This window comes from Ambystoma mexicanum, chromosome 8 (assembly GCF_040938575.1).
Source record: "Ambystoma mexicanum isolate Mex_15411 chromosome 8, UKY_AmexF1_1, whole genome shotgun sequence".
In the NCBI taxonomy this organism is placed as follows: domain Eukaryota; kingdom Metazoa; phylum Chordata; class Amphibia; order Caudata; family Ambystomatidae; genus Ambystoma; species Ambystoma mexicanum.
Window position 1 is genome coordinate 485,045,236 of NC_090929.1, and position 27,856 is coordinate 485,073,091.

At 46.6% G+C, this 27,856-nt stretch overlaps 1 long non-coding RNA gene across 1 annotated transcript; it reads left to right on the plus strand.

Annotated features, from left to right (window-relative positions):
- The first annotated feature begins 1,237 nt into the window (after positions 1 to 1,237).
- On the plus strand, positions 1,238 to 26,961 carry LOC138473617 (uncharacterized). Its single transcript, XR_011268815.1, has 3 exons — positions 1,238 to 1,420; positions 26,350 to 26,446; positions 26,583 to 26,961. It is a non-coding gene; the product is annotated as an uncharacterized lncRNA (long non-coding RNA).
- The last annotated feature ends 895 nt before the right edge of the window (positions 26,962 to 27,856 follow it).

The following is a 27,856-nucleotide window of genomic DNA, read 5'->3' on the forward strand; positions in this document are numbered from 1 at the left end:
CAAGAATTCAAGCACTGCTGAGCCATCCTTTCATCACACGAGTACAATTGAGTGGTGTCATAAAAATAAATGTTATTTAAAGGACTCAGACAAATCAGAAAGTTTGACAAGAGGTTTGTCTCATGTGTCCACGTGACACGTCTGCTTTATGATATCATGGTTCTGAAGGGGCTTATATCAGCAGGAAGTTTGCTCACCAGCAGAGTACTGGCCCTGCACCAGCAAGGTCCATTCCGCTTGCCTCCATTCACAAGCAACTAGGTACGGTGGTGTAAGTGGACATGGGTCAGGCCTTGCCAGTTTCTTAAATCTGTCCAAACACAACCATATCCCCTCTCACTGATACGTTGGATTCTCAACCAATGACTGGAGATATTGTAACATGAAAGGAGCCACATCGAGACATTACCACCTCCCTGATTGCAGCAGAGCTGCTAGAAAGAACCCATTGCTGCATTAACCCCTTCCACTCTCTTACTGGGCAAACAATTTATATCCTGTAGTACACAAACCTATATATGATGCAATATAGGGAAATGTAATAGGGGAATACTTTTCCTTATTCTGAACTTCAACAAGGGTAGCTCCACATTTCATCATCCACATTTTAGCAAAGGTCTGACTTTTAATTAGGGCCAAGGGTGTGAGACTCATTTGTGACTCAAGGGTGTAAGACTCAGGCTGAATCTAATAGATGCCAATGGTGGCAATGCACAGAGCACATGCTAGAAAATAAATCACTTTGCTCCATGATATTGCGGTTGTGGGCAGAGTTGCACTATAATAAAACTAACAGGAAACGTACTTATTCATTTTTCTTATCCATTTAACATATGATTGATTCCCATGCTAACATTTAGTGCAAGCCAGTCCATGCTGGTTATATGAACTTGTTGCAGATTGATGGAAATGCATTGTAGTTTGGGAACGAAATAAACTAATTGTGCAGGCTCAAAGCTGTGCTGTGTCTGAACAGGGAAGTGACAAATCAGAAGTGTGGAATGTGAGGTACGTTCTGATTAAGACATTGCATTGTTTATAAAATGTTCCGAGCAGGAAGACAGCACTGAGATGTAGCTATTATTTCCGGTTTGAAACAGTGGGGATGGACACGGGCAGCACATTCTTGGATTGGCTGATTGTCAAAAAGGGAAGTGGTTTTGAATGACGCATGAATTCTTAGAATAAGGCTTGCAGAAGGAAAGGGCTTGGTCACTCACTCACTGGCTCAGGAGCTGTCAGCTGTCTAAAGAGGGTTCATTCCAGCACTCTTTTCTCTCGCTGACCTTGGGAGCAGAAATTCTGGTAGAGGGTTTATTCCAGGTGATAAGGGAGTGGACCAGATAAGAGTTCTTCTGTCCGACAACCAGATTGGGGTTGTGAGCGGTTCAAGACACACACACGATTAAAGATTTCTTTGGTAAGTTTAGACAATTTGAGGAGCGTGATGATGAGTGAATGCTTATTGTTTGATAATGTACAGTGGGTAAGTCATTTCATTTTTAGCTGCTGCACAATGACATTTTAAATGTGTATGTAAAACTGTGTTCATGTTTCTCCAATTTTGCTGTGATAAAACTCAGATGTGCTCTGCCAATTTGTGTTGTGTCACAATTTGTGTTGTGAAGTTCAAGGCCAATGTTGGAAGAACTGTGGGCTTTATCACAAATAGAATGTTTTGAAACCCATTACAGGAAAGGCTTTGCTTGAATTCCAACGTGGAGGCACATGTCATACTGTGTAACTTGCATATTTCTAACTTCTGATAAAGAATAACAATTAAAAAATGTTGAATTAGCCTCAGTGTACTTATTCTGTGCTCAGCTCTATTGGGTTGGCATACAGCGAGATGCAGAATGTGTGGTAAAATATAAAAGCAAAGTTAGTCATTGTAAATTATGTTACCATGAGAGTCTCTGAATGAATGTTCATGTTTCATTTACATGATAAATGTATTCTGAGATGCAAGCCAAAAGGTCATAATGTGGTATTGTAAATAAGATTCCATGGAAGGGGATGAGTTTGTTGTTTAGAGTTCACTAAGTCCAGTATTTGATTACCATTAGTGATTCCAGTAAAAGAACAATTATCATGCAGTACTCTGAAGTTAGGCTCACCACTATACCAAAAATACCACTATACCACGAAGTACCAAAAAATACCACTATACCACAAAAATACAATGAAATATCAAAAATATAGCCAAAAAGATCTCTAACGTCAAGCACTTTAATTCACACAGCTATTGTGCTAGTTTAATAATTATATAATGCACAGGATTGCAGCCTGTATCAACATATTTATTTGATTTATTTGTATTTCAATATTTTTTATTTCAGTATAGTTTCCTTACTGTTGAATTATATTATATTAATTATCATTATATATTGGTCTTCCTTTCTTGCAAGGCATTTTTTGCAATAGATCAAAAACCTGGCAGCATCTGTCAGGCCATTTCTTTGTTTATGTAGGTGCAGCCCATTACCCCACGGGGCACCGATAGTGAGGCTAGATGCTTGCCCTCTGCGGGAACACACACCGAAATGAAAGAGACACAGACACTAGAGCAATAAAGGTTTTATTAAAAGTGTAGTGTACTATGTGTTTTTTAAGTACATGTTATGTCCTGTGCGTGTTCAGGGATGTCATTTCACCAAAATGCCAAGAGTAGCAGAAGTGATATCACACAAACATTGACCACTGATGACATCACATTAAGTGATGTAATTTGCCCCCCAACCTCACCAGGTGAGATCACAGAAAGTGATGACACAGGACGTTTTACCCCCTTGACAAAACAGGAAGTGGAATCACTTAGCATTGTTCCAGTACACTAAGAAAAATATGGTTGCAGTAATATGATATACATTTCATACAAGAATGGATCACCATATGTAGCATTAATATCAGTGTGTATAGCAACAACAACCATAAGGCAATAAAGCACTGTCACGGGCCAGTTTCTGCTGGAACGGAAAACAGGGTATGAACAACCCATATATTGACAAACACTGTGTTCAATACATGCACAGAACAAACACGTTTTTTTCAAGCATTTTAAAGCCTGCAAACTCATCTTTGCCAAAGAGAATGCAGAAGTTGATTCCATATTGGGACGCCCGGTGTCGGCAGGCCTCCAACAACCTGTTCAGCAGTTTTTCAAATTTTTCGAATTCAGAGTGTGCCTGTCGGGAGGATATCTCAGTGGTAATGCGCTTGCCTTGGAAGCAAGACGATGTGCAGCAACACTGGTTTAATCCTCGAGTCCGCGCTTAGAAACCTCTGGGTATTAAGTGTATTATAAATAACCAATTACACAGGTAAACACAGGCAAACACAGAGTGGAACTGCTTCTTTTGGAGCTGCCCTTTGCCTTGGGCCCTAAGCGGAGGGCTTCTTAGGCAGAGACTGCCCTGGAAGGGTGATCTAAAATAGAGGTGCTGGTCCTTATGGACAAACCACACCTGCCCTGTCTATTCCTTTGTCTTTATCACTTATTTTCTACCATATATATTTCACTTAACTTTATGTTACCTCTCTTATACACACTAACTGGCCCTTTGTCTCTAACACCCTCTTTCCAATCTATTCTTCCACTGACTCTCATTTTCCCTACTGTTTCCTGTCTTTTCAGTTCCTCTTCTTTCATCTCTTCTCTCACACAGCCTTCCTCTTTTCAAATTCTTAGTCTCTCGCTCCATCTCATCTTACTATTGGAAATGTTCACTTTTCCTCCTCGCTGCATTAGTCTCTCCCTGTCCCTCACACTCTCTCTCATGCTTACTCACACCCTCTAGATGTATCCCTCTCTATTTGCCATACTGTCGGTTTCCCTCTTTGTATCTCACTATCTTTCTACCTCGTTGTCTTTTGTCTCTCTCTATTTGACGCATTGTCTCTTTGTGTGTGCCCCTCTAAATATGCTCCTATTGTGGCCTTCACTATTCTTTCACTCTGTGTGTGCCCGTCTATTTGCCTCAATCTCTGTATTGCTCTTTATTTTATATTTGTGTACATTTAGTAGTAAAGTAATAATTTGTAACAAAAATGACTAACAAAAATTACATTAAATATGCAAACAGATTCAAACAGGCATCCATCCCGGATTCTCTGGGATGGATGCCTGTACAGGTTACAATGGATGCATGGATGTGAGTAAACCAGATTGTTGAGGGATAATGCAAAATAATATAGACATAGGACAATGATTTGGCAAAGGAACATAAATACAATAGACATTTAGGTCCTCGGACCAGGATCTACACAGGTACAATTTACATACATACCTTCATATTAGGGGTGTGCAAAGATGTGCGCCCACTGGCATAATTGTGCAAAGTACTGTGATGAATCAGCAATGATTCCCCCCAAAAACCCGGACTGGCCTGGGACCCTTGGCATGTGGCCAGGGAAGGGCTGACACGTCCTGATCCTTGGGGGTGGTGTTCTGTGGGAGGATCACATGATGGGGGGGGGGCAGGCCAGGGAGACTGGGGATTTATTTGTTTATTTATTTTATTAATTGTTTGCTTGTTAGGCGCTTATACAGGAAGTAAATACTGTTTCAAAGTGCCCACAGGGCAACAGGGAGGGGACAAGGGTATTTGAACCAATTAAAATACATATGAAAACATGTAATACAGTGTAGGGGGCAAACCTACTGTGCCTTGTGAGTGTTCAGAACGTGCAAGTACAGAATGGAGGGGGAAGTGCAAAATAAGTTAAGTGCGAGCCTTCATGATGGAGGGTGAGCCGAGGCAAATACTGAGGATAGACAGGAGCTGGGGGCGACTCATTGTGGGAGGTCAGGGCCCTAAGGATGCATAGGTCCCTGAATACCAAACAAGCAACTGTGAGATTGGCAGAGGAGAGGGGGAAGGAGGAAGACTTGAGGAGCTTCTGGAACTTAAAAAAGTCCAGCTCAAGATGAAGAGGGAGGGGGAAGCTGTTCCAATGAAGGGAGCCAGCTGACAGAAGTGATCAACCTCCTGTCAGCTGATTAGCTAAATGCTTTACACACAAAAAGCCTGATTCATGGAATTATTTCTGTGAAAAACGCAGATTTGCGTGCCTTTCTGCCTGAAAATCCCTGTTTGAATTATGGGGATTTTCGGGCAGAAAGGCACGCAAATCTGTGTTTTTCACGCAAATAATTCCATGAATCTGGCAGAAAGAGTTGGTGCCAGTGGAGCTCAGGGGTCTAGAGGGGGAATGTTTAGTAAGAGAGATTTGCAGATAGTGTGGTCCCCTGCCGGAGACAGCCTTGTGGATGATATTGAGGGATTTAATTTGTGAAGCAACCAGGGGCCAATGAAGACTTTTTATGGCAGGAGAGGTGTGGTAACCCCCTTGTTTAATGTTCCCCGCTATCCCGCAATCCCACACTTCTAATGGCTTATTGCCAAATAGAGGAAATGAGGAAAACAATTTTTGTCGTTAGGTAACTACAAGTCCCATAATCCCCCAAGTACTGGGATGAGGAAGAGGGCTCAAGAAAAATGTTGTAGGAGTAGTCAGCTTGTTAAGCATAAGGACCCACACCTGAGTGAGGCAGAGAGACTTAAAAGGTCCCCTCAGGTGCAGGCCATTAGATGGAGGTGGAGCTGGAGTAGTAGCAGCGGTAGCAGCAGTAGTAGCAGTAGAAGGAAAGCACATTGCTGACAGTCCAAGCAGAAGTTGGTGGAAAGGGAGGGCGCTGGGACCACTGGGTAGCAAATTTCAGGTGCCGATCCTGAGAGGGAACTATTCCCGCTGAATTTGAAGTGCAGAGGTTGTGCAGCGGAAAGCGTGAAGGAAAACTGCTTTTCCCCATGTGAACCTGATTTCTGAGTTTGCACAGCAGGAAGTGTGTCGGAGACCGTGGCTGGAAGCTGGTGTGCAGCCGAGGGTCCCCGGAGCGAAACAAGCTTTGTGACTGACTGTGTGGTGGGAATGAAGACACCTTCACAGAGGAAGAGTGTGTGTTCAAAGAAGACAGCAGCAGTTAAAGTTCTGCAGAATGCAAGGGAGTGAAGAGAGAAGCCAGTGAACAACAGCAAGCAACTGTACCCAAGGAAAATCCCTCGCGGGTGAGTGAAAGCCTTGTAAACCCAACAGTTATTTGTCTGACAATGCAATTCAACAAGAGTAGCACTTGCATATGAGTAAAAGCGAGTCAAACTCAATTGTTAATTGTTAAACAGTGAAGATGACTGAAGTAGCACTCACGTAGAAGTGAAATTGCCAATATGTTTTGAATTGAATATTAAACTATTGAAAGAAGCTGAAATACTAATTGCATGTGCTTAAAAACAATACTGAATGTGAAGGGAAACAAGAAGGATAATTTATAAAGCAGATGAACATTTCATCACTGTCCCAAAGTGACTGAACTTTAAGCTGTGAGTTTCAGGGAACAAACATTGCCCAAGCAAAGACTGGTACAAGCATTGTCCAAAATCAAAAGCAATGTTGTAGGCGAATCACTTTCAAGTCTTGCTGCATCATCTATAAGGCAGTCACCTTCAAGTCCCCCAGCTACCTCGCAGAGAAACTCTGCATCCTAGACGGACAGTGCACCACCAGAAGGCGGGAAACGTGAAGAATTGAAATCCGCTTCTGCAAAAAGGAAAGGACCAGGAAACAAACCTTCACTGCCTATTCCGCAAGACTACAGAACCTCCTCCATATCTTTATTAAAATGTTTGATACCTGTCATGAGTTGAATCGCTTTTGTTGACAGTTTCTATTATGTGGTCTTCAAGACAGAAGAATGGTTCATGTTTCCTATACCAAATGGAGAAACACATTACTTTAGTTGTATTAATATAGCTATTCATACATTTTTGTAATTCATGAAAAATAGCATAGTGAGAAAACTAATATTGAACAGAAAGAATAATACTCAAGGAGAACACAGACATTGTAGTAATTTATAAAAAGTACCATGGGTGACAAAACATAATATGTATCAGAAATATTAACACTCAACGGTGATGTGATGAATCCTTGGATACAGTCACTTCTCCTCTGGGGGAGCCCCGTCCCATCAGGCCAGGGCGGTGCAGACACAACCCAATAGTCTGCCTGGCGGTGGTGCACTGTAGGAGGATCACATGGGGAGGGATCCTCCTTATGGTATGAGCGTCAATCATCTGAGGAGAACATGGTAGGTTGCCCCCACACCTACACACTCCATCACTACCAACTCCATTCCTTCCACTTTCATGTGTGTCTGACATAGTCTCAAGCACTGGGACAAGGAGGCAATGCAGAAGCATACAGATCCCTCTTAGAATCACTAGTGAACATTCCAGTGGTTCACAAAATCCTATTTGTCTAAAGACATTGAAAAGAGAAGAGGGGAACCAGGAAATTAGAACACTGTCCTGAATACAAGGCAACCCAGGAGCAGAGCAACAGGAGAATTGAAGTAGCCCCATGGAAGAAAGGGGACCTCAAGAACGCTGTCCAGAGCATGAGGTTGGCCCCTTGACCTCGGAATACAGGTGGACAGTAGGAATTCCTTGCTCGCTGGTGGCAAGTTACTTCCCAAGGCTGCTGGAGGGAGGCCCTCCCGGGAGGAAGCATGAGATTCAAATTCCGCAACAGTAGAGGAGACAGGACTCGACAGTACCAGGAACCGAACACTTGCCTGCTGGTAGAGGTGTTCCCAAGGCATCTATTGCAGACAAGCAGCCGAAGCCTCAACCCCCAGCCAGACAGCAAGCCTGGAGAATGTGGAGAAGCCAAGATGTGCAGCTCAGAGGTCCGGAGTCTGCGCAGAAGTCACTGCAATCCCTGGAAGGCACAGAGGTAAGCCAAGAAGGCCTGAAGCACCCGAAAACAACTGAAGATCACTGGTAAGCTCTACAGAGAGGTTGGGGATAACCTGACAGTTGGTGGGACAGCAAAGTGAAGGGAGGATTGTGAAGTTGAGTCTGGGACCTGCACCCATAAACCTAATCAAGACCTCCAAAGACATCTTCATAGTCACAGCACCTGGCAGACTAGTGTACCAGGCTGGCTGTGATGAACAGGGTAGTAGCAGAGAGCAGCAAGAAGACCAAGAATTAAAAGGCAAGTCTGGAATTTGCACCCATATGAAGAGAGAGCCAAATAACTCTACATAGTCACACTACCTGGCATAACGAAAATGTGCTACTGAATATAATCTTCATAGTCACAGTACCTGGCAGCAACCAGCCAGGCTGATTGTGAAAAATATGGGCAGGGAAGATCAAGGGGAAGGGAAGCAACCCTTCCTCCCCTGGTTTCTGTTCTGTGGGCCTTATTTGGAACACTAAAAGAAGGAAGACCCTCATTGGACAGTCGGAGGGTGAGACAACCTGGGGAGTAAGGTTGTCCTTCCTTTTGAAGTTTTTTTGTTGCACTATTTTGGAACTTTTGCGAGCTAGTAAATAACTTTCAGACTAAAGAAGATCCCCTTTTCTCATTGATATGATATGATATGATATTATATCATATCATATCATATGATAAGTCATTTATAACGTGCCTGTACACAAGTGTTTCTAGGTACAAGGAAGTGAAGACAGAGGGAGGACAGAACAAGCGATCTTACTAGGCCTCGTGTCATTCAGATTGTGCAAGTGCAAGAATGAGAAGTGCAAGGAGAAAGGGAGGTGGGAAGTGCAAGGGAGAGGGAGAGGGAAAGGGAGAAGAAAACAGGACAGCAATTCTCTGAGTAAGTGCAGCCAGGGGAACGTGGCCCTGGGTTGTGCAAGGAAATGAAGGGGCTGTAAGGTTACAGTTACTGCCCCTAAGTGCGTGTTGGGTCCAGAGGCAGTGCAAGGGTGACTGATCAAGAAACAGTCTGGTACCCAGTGAGTCTCTAAGGGTAGCCAAGCAACCAGTCAGTACAGCAGATGGGTAGGTCAGCAAGGGAGGGGGAGAGAGAAAGCAAAGGAGAAGAGGACAATTTTGAGCTGCTTCGGGAACTTCAGGTGGTCTGGCTCAAGTTTGAGAGGGCCATGGAGTCCATTTCAGAGGGAGGACTCTGCAGAGGAGAGAGATCTACACCCCACTCTCTACCTGGAGAAGCGTCTAACCCTTAGAGAGTTGCCTCTCAACAAGGCAACGGAAGAGGGCCCAACATGGGCAGCCAGAGTGAGGGAGGGAAAGCAGGGGCAGGGGTCCCAATGAGAAAGATCTCTGAGGATGGCAATATGGTCCTTGATGGATCTGAAGGAGCAGGGGACTACCTATTTGGATGACACTTTCATTGATAGGACTTGTCTAGAAACCTTGTCAGATGTTGTCAGAGAGAAAGATGAGAAAGATGAGAAAGAAGGAGGAGAGGGGAGATGGCCAAAGGGGGGGCCTAGAGAGGTAGAGGGAGAAGAAGAGGAGATAGAGGACAAGATGTCCTGAGTTTTAGCCGAGAAGTGAGATGCCAGCGCCATACAAAGAGCCTGGGATGGAACACGAGAGGTAGAGACTGCAACAGGATTGGCCAGTTCCTTGCAGGTTTTAAACAGTTTGACCATGTTGTTAGATGCCGCAGAGATGCAGGCTTGAATGTGTGCTCTCTTCTTGGACAGGACAAAGTCTGTATTTCCTTTGGTGCAGGTGGCAGGTCATTTTGGCAGAGGATGTGCACAAAACCCTCCACTTCCTCTCAGCTACCCTGCACTTGCGCTTCAGGATGGCAAGGTTGGAATAATACCTGGAGTTGCACTTGGAGGTAGACTTCAACAAATTCTCATGACAGCGGCAAGGATGACCAGGGTATTGGAAATAGAAAGATAAAGATTAAAAAGGGCAGTGTCAGGGTGCGAGTCAGCCACAGGAGTTGGAGCAGCAGAGAAGGTAGAGGCAAAGGCATTCGCTGACACACGCATGATGGGCTGAATGACTGCAAAGGTAGATGTCAGTGCTGCAGGGTGGGCTTTGCCTGAGGGATAGATAGTTCCAGATGAGAGGTGAGTGGAAAGTGGTCAGTCAAAGAGAGAGGAGGGGTGAGAGGGTTAGAGAGCGGGATCTCTGAGATGATGATAAGATCCAAAGTATGTCCGCAGAGTGTGCTGGGCCAGAGAAGAGTATGAAAATAGAGAGAGTGTCACAGAGGTTGCGGTAAAATCCAGAGGAGGGATCAGAAGCATCGAGGTGGTTGTTGAGATCTCTAAGGAGAAGAAGTTGAGAAGTAGAGGCAAGGAGAGAAGAGGAGAGGTCAGCCCATTCAGCCTGTAAACTGAGCTTCTGTCCAAAGAGAATACAGAAGTTGATTCCAGATTAGGATGCCCGTTGTTGCCAGGCTTTGCCACCTGCTGACAGCAGACCTACCAACCAAGTCTCCCGCACCTCGCAGATGTCTCCAACAAAAAAGAGGCTGTCTCCCGCACTGCGGCAATTTAACATATTTCTACAGCACAAATAGTCTGGAGGGAATCTTCCTGTTGGCCAAGCAAATCTCAGTCTTGCCTGGGATAAGTTAAAGGACTTCACCAATTAAACACTTATGTGTGCTAGAAAAAAGTGTTTGGATGATTTTGCCATACAAAATGGTGGAGGCGACTGCTACTTTAATCTTGAAAATGGGCAAGGAGGAAATCCAATGCTGTCAGAAGGCATAGACTAATTGCAAGGTGCACGTCTCACTGCTTGTGCCAATGTGTGCTTCTGCCCAGTGGTATTGCGTACCTCAGACCATACACAAAAATATGCTCCATTCCATTTGGAAGATAGTTGCATAGCTCTGTTTGTATATTTGCAATGCCTTATGGGAATTGTAGGCCTGTATTTAGAATGGAGACATATCCAAGACTATCGGTCATAGAATGCACGTAAAAACACATGACTGGACTAAACTCTACTGATTGCAATGTAGCAGGTATGGCAACCATTCTGTGGGGTGGCATTAGCAAGAAGGTGACAGCATGTTATAATGCATAGTGCACATAGTGCACCGAGGAGCACATGTTGCACAATGCCTGTGAGCTTGAAGCAGCAGATAATAGACACTCTTTTTTTACAACTAAGGCTATTTTATGCATAGATGTATTAACCTAAAACAGACAGCTCTTGATGATGCAGGCAACCACATCCATATTTCACCATTAGGGTGGTGCAGTCTAACATCCTTTTGATAGGAGCAATTTTACCAAACAACATCAAAGTTATGGTGAGTTGTATATGTATGAAAGAAAATCTAACATAAATGTGAGAGTAGAACAGACCTTATCAACTAACAAGTATGCATGCCACCGTGTCAATCAGCATAACTTTAGCTACTCCTTTAAATGGCGTTTAAACTGAGGAGGTCATCCCTAGGTCCTTGCAGAGAAGAGATTAACTTGACTTCCATCTGATGCATTAACTGTTCCTTGTCACCCCCTCTCTCCAGCACTATCATTTGTTCAATGACAAGCATTTGCAGATACTGGTCATTCTGAGGACTTGTCTGCTGATGTGCTAGTGAAATGTTGGCATCCTTGCTCGGTATGCATCTCAAATGTTCCCTGTTCTCCCTCTTCGTACGTATGTGTGGTTTCAAATACATAGTATGATGTAGATGACATACGTACTACAGCAACTGATGACTTGTTTGGGCTCTGTCTGTTTCTTCGGAATGACTTTGAATTTGTTTTGCCTTGTTCATTGCACAGGGAGGATTGAACACATCCCACACACCTTCAACCCATTGTGATCCTGTGTTAACCAATTGTGGACGTGTTGTTTGCAGGAAGCCATGAAACTAAGATTTTGTTTGTTTTAGAGAAAAGACCCTATGTCATTTTTTTAATAGAGGTCCACATTTAATTTGTGCCCGTTTTTCGTAAAGTTTTTTGAATTTGGTAACTGTGGGGCGAGTGTTGTATGATCAGCTTGACCATGTCATAAGGTGCCTCCCCAAATTATTTGTTTTTGGGAATAGGAAGTTCTGTATAATCTTTTTGTTACTCATTGCAAAGGATTTTCTGATACATTGGGCCTCATTACGAGTCCGGCGGTAACCGAGCCGGAAAAACCGGCAGGTTACCGCCGGACTCGTATTACCATTCCGCCTCCTTGATTCCCGGAATTACCGGGGCATTACGACCCCGGTGACCCGGGAATTCCAGAGGCGGAATTCTGTAAGTCCCCATTCCCATGGAGTCAGGACTCCATGGGAGTGGGGAAGTGGAAACACCAGCACCATGTTGTAATGGTGCCAGTGTTTCCATGTCCGCCTGCAGGTGGGTGGTATTAAACCCATCAGGTCAGACCTGGTGGGAGTGACACCTCCCGCCTGCAGAACTCGAGATCAGCCGGTCCGGAAAGAACGGTGGTGGCGGATTTACCACCACCGTTCTTTCTGGACCGGCTGACTCGTAATGAGGCCCATTGGTTGTTATGTCCACTAGTCTTAAATATGTGGTTGATATTAGAAATGTAATATAAATGTAATATAAATGTAACATAAAATGGAGTTCACTGCATATGTGTACAGGCACGTTATAAATGACTTATCATACCATATCATAACTTCTGTAGGTTTTCGATGAGTACTAGTTTGTATGTTCCCATCTTTGACTGTTTAGTTCGGGGAACCACCAGGATAATTACTCAAGGTACCAGGTTGCACGCCGGGCTAGTAGACAATGGGCATGGGGGTGGGATGAGGAGGATCCCCTTGTCTCTCTTCCTGGGTCCCCATTGCATGGCAGGCGACAGCCACAATAGGCTCACCAATTAATTTAGATCATCAACCCTATTTACCCACTCCCCACTTTGCTTGAAGTGTCTGCGCTGGTTCAAACAGAGCTCTATGGCTTCAGCCATAAAGCCATGGCATTTTTGCGAAATGCTTCTCAAAGCTAAAACAACAATAGCTTCTCTTTGGAAATGTCAATAATCACACATTAGAGAAGAAAACATATATCCTGGGAGGACACAGTTCAACACCTGAATCTCACAGATACATAGGGCCTCATTTCACGGATGGCGGAGAACCATGGCGCTGTTCATGCCGGTAAAATACCGGCACCGCCTTGGCGGAAAGGGGAATTACCGCCCCTTCCACCATTGCCCTTCCCCATTCCCATTTTTGCCCCATAGGGCTCAATGGGAATGGGGAAGGCGCTAATTACGGTACCGCAAATTGCGGTACCGTAATTAGCTCCCTGGGTCCCTTTGCGGGTTGGTTTTTAACGCCTGCAAAAAGCAGGCGTTAAATCCCCCAACCCGCAAATGGACCTCGTAGTAAGGCAGTAAGGATTTACCAGTACCGGTATTTTACCGGTACCGGTAAATCCTTACCGCCATCCGTGTAATGAGGCCCATTGTACCACATTTGTGAGCTCCCGGTCCCTTTTTAGAAACCACACACATGGTGAAGCTTCATTGTTTCTCCGAGTGTGAAACCCCCATCATGGATACAAACTTTTCATTCCACCATGCACTGATAAAGGGTACAGACATACCATGTTCCATTGTCCAATTGACATTGATTGTAGACAGAATAAAAGAAATGTTTTTTTGTGGCCAGGTGCAGTACAGGAGACAGCAGGGGTCGCAGCTGAGACTGCAGGGGTCACAGCTGCGATCCCTAGCAACCCCAAATTACATCCCAGTGTGCAGGAGGTGAGCATCTCTCTGACTGCATTGATAAAGGAATTGGGGCTTTTGGTCTTGCCTCTGGATTTGCTGTCAACTACTCAAAGTCTGGTGCCCTCAGTGTGTCACAGCCTCATCAGCTGTGGCAGAGGATCTTTGAGATATGCCCAATAAAATGGGACCAGACGGCCATAAATTACCTGGGGGATGGGATTCCCAGTACTAGGTCACAGATATGTCAGTGTAACTTCCCACCGCTTTTTAAGGACCTCATTAAAGACCTGAATAGATGGGATAAGAAGGACATTTCTTGGTTTGGAAGGATAGTGGAGGTTAAGATGCACTTAATCACTAGGCTACTATACCCATGCTTGGCATTACTAGTCAAATTGCCTGATTCTACTTTGTGGATGCTTTACTCAAATTCGTATGGGGTGAGGAAAACGCATGCATACCAAAGACGGTTTTGTTGACGGGAATAAAAATTGGCGGCCTGAGTGTCCCGGGCATTCACAGATATAATTTGGCAACACAGATATCACATATATTGACCTGCATGCTTCCAGTACCCTCTCTCCCAGATTCCCTTTCTACAAATAGTTAACCATAGGGTGGAGTTTCCAATATAAACATCAATGAAAAATATGATATATTGCTGGAATAGAGCGGCTCGTAGATGGGAATCCCTGGTGGGAATGGGCCCGCTGGCTCCTATGTGGGATAATCCAGACTTTCAACCTGGTAGGGCTAAGGAATGCGTTAGGGGTTGGATTGATGGAGGACTGACATATCCTCATCAATTATATGTAGAGTAGAGGATATACCACTATCCTTTGTGGACTGTAAAAATGCATGCCACATTGAGGAGTCGAAAAGGTTTCAATATGTACAGTTACGTCACTGCGCCTCTCATTGACTGACTAAAGTTAGGGGTACAAGGGAATTGTCTGCATTGGAGCTTACATACTGTTCTTGTATAAAAAAAGGCTAAGGTCTCCACGCTATATAGATTGAAGGACAGATTTGAGCCTCATGAATGTCTACCATATCTGGTCAAGTGGGAACAAGTTATAGGTGCAGAAATTGATGATGATGCCTGGAACCGGATTTGGGATAGTACTCATGGTTCCTCTATGTGGGCGACCGATAGAGAATGCATGGTGAAGATCCCCTATAAGTGGTACTTGAGTCCAAAGAGGCTGCATATGATGAATGGGACACACCCCCCAATTGTTGGAGAGGTTGTGTTCCGGTGGGTTCCTTGATGCACATGTTGTGGACATGCAGGAAGATGCAGCTTTTTTGGAAGGAGGTTCTGGTGCACATTAAAGAAATTACAGCTATCCAGCTGCCTTTGGATCCTCAAATAATACTTCTGGGACATACTAGGGAGGGCATTGTTCCCATGAATGGATATTTAGACACTCTAATGATGCCCCACCTGGTAGCAGCTAAGATCACTTTTGCTTGCAATTGAAAGAATCTAGAAGGTCTAATTATACAGATGTGGTGAGTAAACATGTGGGACATTTTAATAGTGAAGAAAATCACAACATTATGTGTGGGAAAATATGAAAGATGCAGAAATGGATGGATGTCATTTATAGAATATTCAAATAAAGTACCTCTGGTGACTGTTAAGCTGCCCCTGATCAGACGATATTCTTTGTTATGATTGTCCTAACCAGAGATGGATAAGGCATTTTGGTATAGGACAAAGGACTAGGCCTGGAAAAAGTAATAGACGTGGGTGTTGGGATCACATCACATGACAGTAATGATTTTGAAAACATTCTTTTTTTTTATAAAACAATTTTTATTAATTTTGTTACACAATACAAATAAAAATGGACTCCTGTGGAGTCCATCAACCTTAACATTCTAACCAAACTTTGTTCCTGGGTTCAACAGCACAAAATAATGGTAATATTACAAGTCCACACTTTCACAGCAGATGTATTGACACATCTGGTATACAGGTTTCAGTGCTTTATTGAGCATTCTCCCATTTTCCCAAGATCTTGTTGGCTTTCCCAGGGCAACCCCTGGCCGCATACACTTGTCGCTCGATCGCTATGCATGCATCTACATCATTTATCCGTTGTACATGTTCCGGGGTTACATTAGACCCCTACAGTTTGGCAATGTTGCATTTGATCAGTGCTGTGGAGGTTGAGAGCAGTAGTTTGTCAATGCGTGACATTGCACCCTCGTCTTCTACGCCCAGTATCATCAATTTCGGATCTCTCTTCACAGTGCAGCTCAGTACCCTGGACAGAGTATCACAGCATTTTTGCCATTATGCTTGGATGTGTGAGCAGTCCTATAGCATGTGGAAGAAAGTGCCCTCCTCTTGGCAACAGCAAAGGCAATTTGGGTCTGTTATTTTACCCCAACGATAGAGTGCTACCCTTGGGTAGTAGATTCTATGTAGAATTTTGAGCTGGATAAGATGGAGCCTGGCCTATATGGTTGTCTCTGTTGGATACATTAGGATTGTTATCCAGTCCTCAGGCAGAATCTCCCCAACATCCCTCTCCCACTTGCACTTCAGACTTGTCAACTCAGGTGTGGCAAAGGAGGTGAGAGCATTATACATCACAGAGGTGGTTTTAGCCTCTATGCGGTCTGGGACTACGTTTCTCTCTATGGGGGTACAGTCCGCCATGTTACTCAAATCAGGGAGATGGCGCTGTAGGGCATGACTTAGCTGTGTGTGTCGATATCGGTCAGTTGAAGGCAGATCAAATTTATCAACCAGAGCATCAAAGGTATGATTCCCCCTTCCACAATCACATCACCCACTTTTGTTATCCCCACAGCTATCCAGCTGTGCCATTTTGAGAGTTTGTCCAGCTCAGAGATGTGTTTGTTTGCCCACAGTGGCTGTACCATGGTGACTTTCCCTTCCCAGTTTATGAACTTGTGTGCCTCCGCCCAGATAATTGCCCAGTGGGACGTCATAGTTTTGGGGGCGCTGGTGTTAGTTTTCCTGTACAGGGACTCTAGTGCGGTTATCGTCGTTCCTCTTATGACGTCGGGTTTAATGTGAGGTAGCGATGGATCTCCGTGCAGTACGTCATTTATTACTGCCATTTGGCTTGCCCAGTAGTATGTCTGTAAGCGCGGAAGCTCTATGCCTCGCTCCCAGATGGACCGCTGCAGGGTGTTTTGAAAACATTCTTGACGGATAGTCTCATGAAGGCAACATGTAAAGCTGTATCATATGGTTTGCCTTATGGCCGATTTTTGTATCTCAGTGATAGTTGAGTAAAAACATCTTGTTGAGAAAAATAGAACTGTGGTAATTTATCAATAATGCCACAGTGACACAAAAAAATATTGACCAGAAATAATAATAATCTAGGTGAATACATTTTTTTTAGTAATTCATGAAAAATAAAATTATGACATAAAAAATGATCAGTAATCATCATGAAGGTGAATTAAAAAAACACTACATGAAAAATAAAACTGTAAAAAATAAAAGGAACAATATTCAAAATCGTTTTTAATACATTAATAAATAATCAATAATTAATGATACATAACAAACATATTATGTGTTACATTAGTCACATGAGTTCTTTGGCAATCAAATTTACAACATAGATTATATGTAAAATGTCAGTTGTATTCTCGCGGGTGGAGAGCCCGTATCATACAGAACTCCCACGGGGCCCGCCTTACCAGCAACGAACATCAGTCTCCCCCACCCGAGATTGGGGCTAATCCACCCACCCACTCTGCGGGTGGTGACACGCGGGCTGAGCCCGAATCCAGGAAAACTCGCGCACTGCTCTGCCTGCAGTAATTAAGGGCACCCAGCCCTGGGCTGATTCCCGCCTGGAACCTACGACCTGCTTGTACCCAGAGACAGCTGCCCCCACCCCCTTACCATCTCCTGGGCCACTCAACAACCGCCACCCCCTTTCCCCCCTGCTGGGATCCCGCTTGGCGTGGGACGGGGGAGATTCTCTCCCCTTATCTTCACAGCCCCTGGAGAGAGAGAGGAGCACACCATTGGACCTGGTGCGGATAAACCGGGACCCTGCAACTCAGGACACTACAACTCGGCTTGCCCCAACTACAAAGTGCCACAGCGCTGGCCTTCTTCGGGCTCTGCAGGCCCACCAAGCCCACAATACCATTCCTGGGGCGCCCCAGCCCACTCAGCGATTCCCGTCCCCCTGCTGGGGTCACTCGCGAACGGCCTGCGACACGGGAGGAGGGGGTCCTCCCCCGCACCCTCTCTTTGCCTCCGAGGCCCAACGTCTTTCTCTGGAACCCCAGCGCCTATGAGCAGGGTACCCCTAGATCTGTCATTCTCCCACTCCTGCCCGCAGCATATGGCACGCCTTTTCTCCACTTCCAAGACCTGTGGACTCCTGGCTTTTGAAGACTCCTAGCACTATTCCTGGGACGCCCCGGCCCACTCCGCGATTCCCTATCCTCTGTTGCCTATCTAGGGGAAGGGGCATCATGTCGAAACAACCTAAGGTCATGAAAAACCCAGACATTACTACAATGCTGCTGGCGGCGGATAAAGGGAGGAAGCAAGACCCAGCCAGCTCCGCCCTACAGGCAGACCAGGAGGGCAAGGAACACTTCGCAACCAGAAGCGACCTATTGGTTTTTATGGCTGACATTAAGGCTGAATTTCGATCCTGCATGACTGAGCTCTCTACGAAGCTTGAACACACCGATCAGAGAGTTACTGAGGCGGAACAAAGACTGGGGGAAGTTGAGGACCAGGCCCAACACCACGCTACGGCTATAGACGGGATCCAGCACTCCATCACAGCTCTACAAAAGAGATGCAAAATCCAGGAATTCAGGCAGAAAGACCTGGAAAATCGAGCCTGGCGCAACAACCTACGAATCCGGGGTGTTCCTGCCGCAGTCCCGGATCAAAAGCTGGCTGAATATATCGGGGACTTCTTTCAATGCCTTCTTCCGGACCTGGATAAATCCCAACTCTTGCTGGACCGAACCCAAAGGCTTCGTCCTCGCCGCGGAGCGGAATCGGACTCACTTCCTGATGTCATCACCAGGGTCCACTTTTTTACCACCAAAGAGGCCATCTCATCCATCTCCCACACCCGAGACGAGTTATCCTTCCAAGGATCCCCACTTCAAATCTACCAGGACCTCTCTCTCGTCACTTTGCAAAAAAGAAAGGATCTCCGTCCATTGGCTCTCTTTCTCCAGGACCAACGGATCCGCTATAGGTGGCTTTTTCCAACAGCACTACAATTCACCTATAAAGGCACTCTGCGTAGAATCGCCCACCTTGAGGACGCTGCACAAATAATGCATCCACCTTCACCTGGAACGTCTCCCCCAGGGACCTCCGAAAGTATCATTGAGGGGGACCCGTTACCTCCACCGAAAGAAAAACCAAACACATGGACTAGGGCCCCAAGGGACAGGAGGAAGAAATAACCGCGCTTCACAAATCTTGCAAAATCACCATCGACATCCACCGCAGCGGGCCTCGCCCCCCCACGGCTACTGCCCACTTCCAAGGTAGGCTACACCTATAGACCCTTGGAATGCCAGCTACAGTCTGGCCGAAAATTCCAGCCATGTTGGCTGTCCCCTGTTATTTGGCCCAGTTGGCATGGGGTGGCACCGGCCTCACAATGCCAGCCCCGCCCACCAGTTAATACCCGGCCTCCCCATTGGAGGCAGGGACTAAAAACCCAAGAGCAGGATAACAACCACTTTTTGCCTTATGGACAATGGCTGACCTTAATCCCATCTGTTCCTCTTGCCTGAGCCCATCGGAGCTCCCACCCCCCCTACTCGAGACCATAGCATCCTGAGAGTCGTTTCCCTCAATGTCAGGGGGCTGAATTCCCCCCCCAAACGCAGGTCCATCCTACAGAAGCTCCAAGATGAGGAGGCAGCAGTGGCCATGCTCCAGGAGACCCATTTGTTACCAGCGGACTTCGGGCGCCTGCGCACCCAAATATTACCCAAACAATTCCTTGCCTCAGGGGGCAGCAAGAAAGGAGGCACGGCGGTCCTCTTTAAGAAGGGACTAAATCCCCAGGTTTTGAAAACTAAACTTTGCCCGGAGGGAAGATTTGCGGCAGTAAAGTGCCTCCTTCTGAACCAGCTTTAAACCTTTAACTCGGTCTATGACCCTCGAGTACGGGACAAGTTGCATTCTATGAAGCCCTCTCCACCTCCCTGATTCCCTTTGCGGAGGGCCAGATCGTCATGGGCGGGGACTTCAACGGGGACATCAACGGAGTCCCAGACCCTTCGAAGGATAAATCACACTCAGCCTCTTCTGGAGACACCGTCGTGGCTCTAGGTCTGCTACGATTATTCAGGACCATGGAAGTGGTCGACTCCTGGCGGGTGTTGCACCCCTCGGAAACGGACTTCACCTTCTACTCCGGTGTTCATAGAACTTTTTCTAGGATCGACCTCCTGCTGACATCGCCACAGATACTTGCCTTCACGAATGAGGTGTCCATTGGATCGAGAATTCTGTCAGATCATGCCCCGGTAACCCTGGAGATCCGCACTCATGACCCAATACCCTCAGCCCGCCGCAAATGGTCTTTGTATGACCCGATGCTGAACGATATGTCAGTCAGGGATGCTGTAGCTACCTCAATCTCAAACTTCTTCCAGGAGAACCCCGGCCAATACCTGGGACGCCATGAAGGCGGTCATCCGGGGAGAGCTAATAGCCTGCGGGGTGGCATATCACAAAAAACGAAGGCAAACACGTATGGCTCTTGAGGAAGACCTCCGGGAAGTGGAGGCGAGGCATAAGGGGAAAGGCTGGTCCCCTAAAATACAACGAGCGCTCCGAACAGCGCGGATGAAGATTGAGGCGCACTACGCTGATCACACGGCGCACCTACTAGCAAAAACCAAGCAATTCTATTATGTCAGGAATAATAAAGCAAACAAGCTAATGGTAGCAAAACTCGCCAAACTCAAGAGGAATAACACCATTGTCGGACTATGTGACTCCCAGGGCACGACCCAATATTCTGAGCCGGAGAAACTACGACTAGCGACCGAACATCTCATGCAAGTTATGTCAGCACAGCCACGCAACCGGCAGAAGCAGACGGAATATCTGCGGAAGGCTACCCTTCCACAGCTGAAGCCTTCAGCCCGTGACACCCTGGCTGCACAAATCTCGGCAGAAGAGGTCGAGGAGGCTATAAAAAACCCTGAAATCCAGAGCCCCCAGACCAGACGGATACCCCACAAGATTTTACAAACTCTTTCAGCATCAGCTATTGCCACCTTGGTGCAGCTCTTTAACTCTTTCTGGGGCGCAGGCACCATAAGCCCTTCCATGCAGGAATCCATTACAGTCCTTCTGCCTCAACCTGGGGGGTATGCAGCAAATCCGGCCTCCTATAGACCCATCGCACTACTGAACATCGATGCCAACATCTATTCGAAGGTCCTAGCAACGCGCCTTTCCCGCCTCCTGCCTGACATTATCCACCCAGACCAGGCCGGATTTATTAGGAACAGAGCTACAAGCGACAACATTCGTAGAACCCTGGATCTGGTGGATCTAGCTACTCGAAATTCCCAAGGCTTGGCACTGCTGGCCCTCAACGCCACTAAGGCGTTCGACAAAGTAGACTGGACCTTTATGAACCTCACCCTGGAGGCTTTCGGCTTCGGACTGGAGTTCCGCAATATGGTCATGGCGAATTACAGATCCCCGAAGACCCTTATCAGAATTAATGGCAATCTCTCCCCCCCTATCCCTCTAACCAGCGGAACCAGGCAGGGATGCCCACTCTCTCCACTTTTATTTGCCCTGGTCATGGAGCCCTTTGCCCAAAGAATTAGACTGAATGACTCTATCAGGGGGGCCCAGGTTGGACCCTCCCAACACAAAGAGGCCTTATATGCTGACGACGTCACCATCTCACAGCCCACTGTCTCTCTCAAACACGCCCTGGCTGAGATAGAGGACTATGGGAGAGTTACTGGTTTCTCTATTAACTTTGGCAAATCTACAGCTCTTGGGATAGGCCTGTCTCAGTCGGAGAGGGCGTCGCTGACCCCGCTTTGTCCCATTCAATGGAAAACTACGGCAATTCCCTACTTAGGGGTCCAATTTCCGGCAAATCCAAGGGAGGTCTACCGCATGAACTTCCCCCCTCTCTTCAAGGATCTGGCAGATGACCTGAAACAATGGAAATCACAGGAAATCTCGTTAATGGGCCGTATCACTGCCTGTAAAATGAATCTTCTCCCCAGATTCCTATATGCTTGCTCCTCATTCCCGGTGCCTATTCCTCCTTCGGCTCTTCGAGACCTCCAAAGGAATATGCTACGCTTTATCTGGCGGGGGGAAAGCCCAGAATCCCCCTGAGAACGATGTTGGGGAATGCCAGGCTGGGCGGTCTGGGGGTGCCCGATCTACAGGGCTACATGATGGCAGCACAACTGGCATCTACCCAAGCATGGCGAATATCTTCTGACCGCCCTAGGTGGGTGGAACTCGAACAGTCTCGCCTGGCCCTCCCCCTGCGCTTCCTCCCGCACGTCCCGCCGCCCATGCGACAGACAGAGAAACTACTGCTGGCCACCAGGCACACCGTGGACACATAGGACAAAGCGCTAAAGAAAAAAGGGGTCCCCAGAGGCCTGAGCCCCTCATCGCCAATTTTTCTCAATCCAACATTTTCGCCAGATATGAACTCCCGGAACTTTAAGAACTGGATTGCGGGGGGCCTGGGGCAACTGTGCGAGGGAGGGGAACCGCGGACGTTCACTCAATGCAACGAGACCTTTCACATGCACGAGACCAACAGGTTTTCCTAAATACAGCTTTGCCATTTGTGCTCCCACCCGCAGACTCGCGGCAGTCCGTCCACCTACAGCACTGGAACTGACCCTGATGGACCTGCCGGCCCGAGGTAAGATTTTGGCCCTATATAAACGCTTCCAGGGGGACTTCCTCATCTCTAAAACTCGTGCCATGGCACAGTGGGAGGCGGACCTGGGTCATCCTATAGAGGACCAGACCTGGACTGATATTTGGACCCAGGCACACGCTTCCTCGGCCTGCATCACCAACAGAGAGTGTGCGTACAAACTTTTATTGCACTGGTATTACTCCCCCTTGAGACTCCACCACATGAAAAGCTCCCTGGATCCGGCGTGCTGGAGACAATGTGGGCACCCGAGGTCTTTTCTTCATATGTGGTGAACATGCCCGCAAGCCTGACAATTTTGGGGACAATGCCTGGACACTATTAAGGACATTACCCAAACGGCGCTCCCCCTAGAGCCTGAACCCATTTTGCTGGGTGCCCCAATCCCGGGAATATACCCAAGGCCGGGGCACAAAGCCAAGCTCCTGTCCCAGTGCCTCCTAGCAGGAAGAATAACAATTGCCCGCTCTTGGAAAACCAGAGAGGGACCCCTCTTGCCCCTATGGTGGATCAAAATGTGGGACATCCTTATCGCGTAGAAGGTGACGGCGGCAAAGGCAGGGACCCTCCATCGCTTTCAGAATGTGTGGGGCCCTTTTCTCGACTATGATCTAAAATTCCCGGCTCTCACATATAAGCCTCAACAAGCTAAGCGGTTTCTGGATAGCGGAGACACCTCCAAGAGGGTGTGTGAGGCATGGGGGGAGGTGCTGACGCCCAGGTTTGTGACTAGGATGGTTGTGCTGGAGGGGGGGGTGTGCTCATGATGTGATTAATGGTGATCGAAAGGCCACAGTAATGTACAACTGTATTTGTTTCCTGCCTTGTTTAAAATAAACATATTTAAAAAAAAAACATACATTTTTTGATCTACATAGTTTCAACAAATTCTAAAAATGTGTGAGAAATATGTTTCATTTGATATCAACATTCTAACTATTCTAAATAATGCTATATTTTTATTTAAACCACTCATGCCTCCATCACCACCCTGCCCAAACAGGAAAGAAAGAGCCTGGCAGTGGCTGGCCTTCCGGCAACTAAACAAAGAAATGCCCAAATTAACAAAATTGACTCCTACTCCATCAGCTTCAATCTAGCATTACCATATTCCCCTTCCAACTTCCACCAATTAGGCCCAGACTGGCGTTACCACTCTACCTGAGTATCCTATGTGGTGCTGTACACTGTGCACCCACAAACAAATCATACAATATGTCATGATAAGTCATTTATAACGCATCTGTACACAAGTGTTTCTAGTCGCGACAAGACAAGGGAGGGAGGACAAGACAAACGATCTTACTAGTCAATATGTCATTCAGATCGTACAAGTGCAAGCACGAGAAGTACAAGGGGGTGCACAGGAGAAGGGAGGGGAAAACAGGGCAGCAATGCTATGAGTAAGTGCAGCCAGGGCAGCCTGGCTCTGGGTAGTGCAAGGAGAACAAGGGACTGAAGGGCTACAATTACAGCTCCTAAGTGCGTGGTAGGCCCGGAGGCAGTGCAAGGGTGACTGATCAACAAAGGGCCTGTGAGACTCTGAGGGTAGCCAAGCAACCAGTTGGTACAACAGCCAGGTAGGACAGGTAGGTCAGCAGGGCGGGGAACGAGAGAAAGCAGAGGATAAGAGGAAAGTTGTGAGCAATTTCTGCAACTTCAGGTGATCATGCTCATGTTGGAGAGAGCAAGGGAGACCATTCCAGAGGGAGACCCCTCCAGAGGAAAGAGATCTATACCCCATTCTCTGCCTAGAGAAGCGTCTAACCCTTACAGAGTATGAGGTAGCTGAGCGAAGGGCTGATACAATGCAAAGACAAGATCCAACTGAATCCACATGCTTCTCACCTCCGCCTCTTTCACCCCCAATCACCTCTGCCTCTTCCCATCCCATCATCCCACCCATGCTTCCACAAATCGTTGGATAAAGTAAGAACAGTTCACCAATATTTAATCAATTAGTTGTAATTCATTTCATTAATAATAATCTGTGTTTGAGTTTGGAAAATATGGGAGGCTTGCACAACAAACCAAGGATACATCCGGAAGCTTCTAGTGACAAGGATGTTGTCAATATCACTTCCAGGGTCGCCATGAGAGGCAAACAGGAAGTGGAAGAATATATTGTCTCGCCTGCTTGTAGTTCTAGCATGCACATTTCTATGACCCTTTTGCCAAGGAAGTTATTAATTTGCAGGAAATAATTTCAGCAGTATTTTGAGTGAATATTTCGCTGCTTACACTTCCTTCATACATCTGGTAACTTTCACGGGGAGGGAAAAAATGCAGTACCTCCAGATCACACTTTATCACGCTAATAGTCGCACATACATATGTATATGTCTGCAAAACCTTGTTTTAGGCATTGAATGCTGCTACCGGGAAATTTTAACATGTTGTAAAGTTTGCAAAGTTTTACAGTAAACTTTAAGGAATGTGCTGCAAAATCCCCATATTTGCACAGCCCTAATTCATATGTGACGTTAACTGGAAAGGCAGGCTGTGCCCTTTTGTACTACTCTCTATTTGTCTCACTGTCTGTTTATCTCGCAACCTGTGTCCATCTCTATATCTGTCCATCTATGTGTATGTCCCTTTATATTTGGCTCACTCTCTCTTTCGTTCACTGCTGATTTGTGTCACTCTCTATTCAGCTTCCTATTTGTTCGACTCTATTTGTGTCCCTCTCTATTTGTCTCACTGTCTATGTATGTCACGCGATATGTACACTCCAATTTACTTGACTTGCTATTTGTAACCCTCTTTGATTGTCTACTGTCCCCTGTCTCATTGAGGTGGTGTGTCTGCCTCAAGCATGCTCATTAGAACCAGCTGCACTACAGATTTACCATCACAAAACATCTTCTGACTCGAACATGACAGCGCTAGGAGGGGGAGTGACTGACCCCGTGGGACCTTCCTCCATTAGAAGTGCACCCGACGTGCCTGACGCTCAGCTGGCGCCACTCGGCCTGGTATTCACTTTGGGAAGAGAAATATCCCAGTGTTGGTGTAACAGAGCCACAACACGCATGGTCAGGGCTCTAAAACACGACTTCCGGGTTCCTGGCAGTGGCATGTTTACTGTGGCCGGTCCATACTGGAGGGGAAGCTGGGGGCATTGGGATGAATGTCAAGCAAGTAAAACTGTGTATCTGCGAGTGTGTGACCCCAATATTGAGAGGTGTGTGTGTCAGTGAGTGTGTGTCTGTCTGTGAGTTTGGGAGCCAGAGAATAAGAGGTATGGGTGTCTTTGAGTGTGTGTGTTTGTGAGTGTGTAAGACTGAGTGTTATAGGTGCAGGTAACGGTGAGTGTGTTTTTGTTGGTTTGTATGTGTGCATCTGCAGTGTACGCATGTGTACACTCATGTGTCTGTGTTTAATACATGCCCACATTCAGATGCACCTGGGAGGGAGATTTCCACAGGGAAATTAGGAGACACATATTTTTTATTGCGGCTACAGTTATTTTAGGCGGGAGACTGTGAAAAATAGCAATATTTTTCACGTAAAAATCAGGAGTCTCCTGCCTAAATCAGGAGGGTTAGCATGTATATGCATGAGAAGTGAGTTGTGGGCTCCGGCACGCCAATGTGTCCATGGACACCAGCATGGGGACATTTCTGAAAAGTGTCAATGATGGCATATTGTGGCCAACAGCATAAAGAACAGATTTAAAGGGGCAATAAAGGTACATGTCACGTTTGGACCATCTGGGTCAGGAACCACTAATCAGAGTGGGTGTCTTCACCATTACTCAGCGAGAAGACACATCTTGCCCCAGGAGGTAAGATTTTTAGCCATGTCTCCTCTTACTCACTCATTAGACCATGACCTGTTTAGAAGCCTTACAGAGTCTAAAATGTCGTTACAGGTACGATTGAATTCCCTCTACGACGCATTAAATGCCTCACAGATATCTGTACTCTTGATGGATTATCGCGCTTACCCTTGCACTGGATAAATCTTTGGTAAGATTCTAGGCTCCTCCAACAGGGAGTCTTGTTGTCACTGTGTATTCTAAGCATCCTATGGGAGCTTTTATGAATTATCAATTTTAATTTGAGGTCACTGTTCCACTTACATTCCCAATTTGTTTGTCATCAGATAGAGTTCCCGGGACCACCCCTAATGCCATCAAACGTCCTGATGAAGGCCTGCTCACATAGCTGCACTGCACAGCTCCTTTAGGCCGCAACACCGTTGTGTCGACGATATCACCACTCAAACAATGCATATTGGAAGCATTGTCCATGTGTTCTTTGTATATATGTCCATTGATGTGGGTTTATGTTTATTTCTGTGACTGCATAATTGAAATGTTTTACCAAGAGTAGCAGTCGTTCTTTGTTTGCTATTTCATTAAGATCCAGTCTTTTCCACTGGATCATACTCATTTGTATTGTTGTGTCCTAATATTCCTGGGTGCTCTATCCCCACTAATATTATCCAGATGTTATTAAAACACATTGTGTGCAAAAAGGAATGCAGTATGGAATGACTGTTATTTCCAATATAATTTTGGAACTGTGTGACCTTTCACCCTGAAATTTTGGTTTTGTTTATTGAAGAATTCCCACCTGGGTTTTTCAGGGCTCTGCCAGGTGCCCTTTTTTCTATTGTGTGTTTAATACATGCCAACATTCAGATGCACCTGGGAGGGAGATTTCCACAGGGAAATTGGGAGACACATATTTTCCCATAGGAATGCATCGCGGCTACAGTTATTTTAGGCGGGAGACTGTGAAAAATAGCTTTTGTGAAAAATGCTTCCCCTGCCTTTTTCCCGCATCCCTTCTCCCTCCTCCCGCCTCCTGGCCCACCACCTCCCGTGATTGGTGGAGCCTGACTCCTCCTTGGGCCTAGCGGCCGCAGTGCCTCCTGCCTGCCTCCTTCACACCCAGAGGCAGCAGGTGAGTGCACCGCCCCCAGGACCCTCCTGGGCCCTGGGGAGCAACATCTCGGCCTGTGTGGCTGACCCCCTGCCCCCGATCGCCATCCTGCTTCCCCTGCCTTTTTCGCGCGTCCCTTCTCCCTCCTCCCGCCTCCTGGCCCACCCCCTCCCGTGATTGGTGGAGCCTGACTCCTCCTTGGGCCTAGCGGCCGCAGTGCCTCCTGCCTGCCTCCTTCACACCCAGAGGCAGCAGGTGAGTGCACCGCCCCCCCCAGGACCCTCCTAGGCCCTGGGGAGCAACATCTCGGCCTGTGTGGCTGACCCCCTGCCCCTCGATCGCCATCCTGCTTCCCCTGCCTTTTTCCAGCATCCCTTCTCCCTCCTCCCGCCTCCTGGCCCACCCCCTCCCGTGATTGGTGGAGCCTGACTCCTCGTTGGGCCTAGTGGCCGCAGTGCCCCCTACCTGCCTCCTTCACACCCAGAGGCA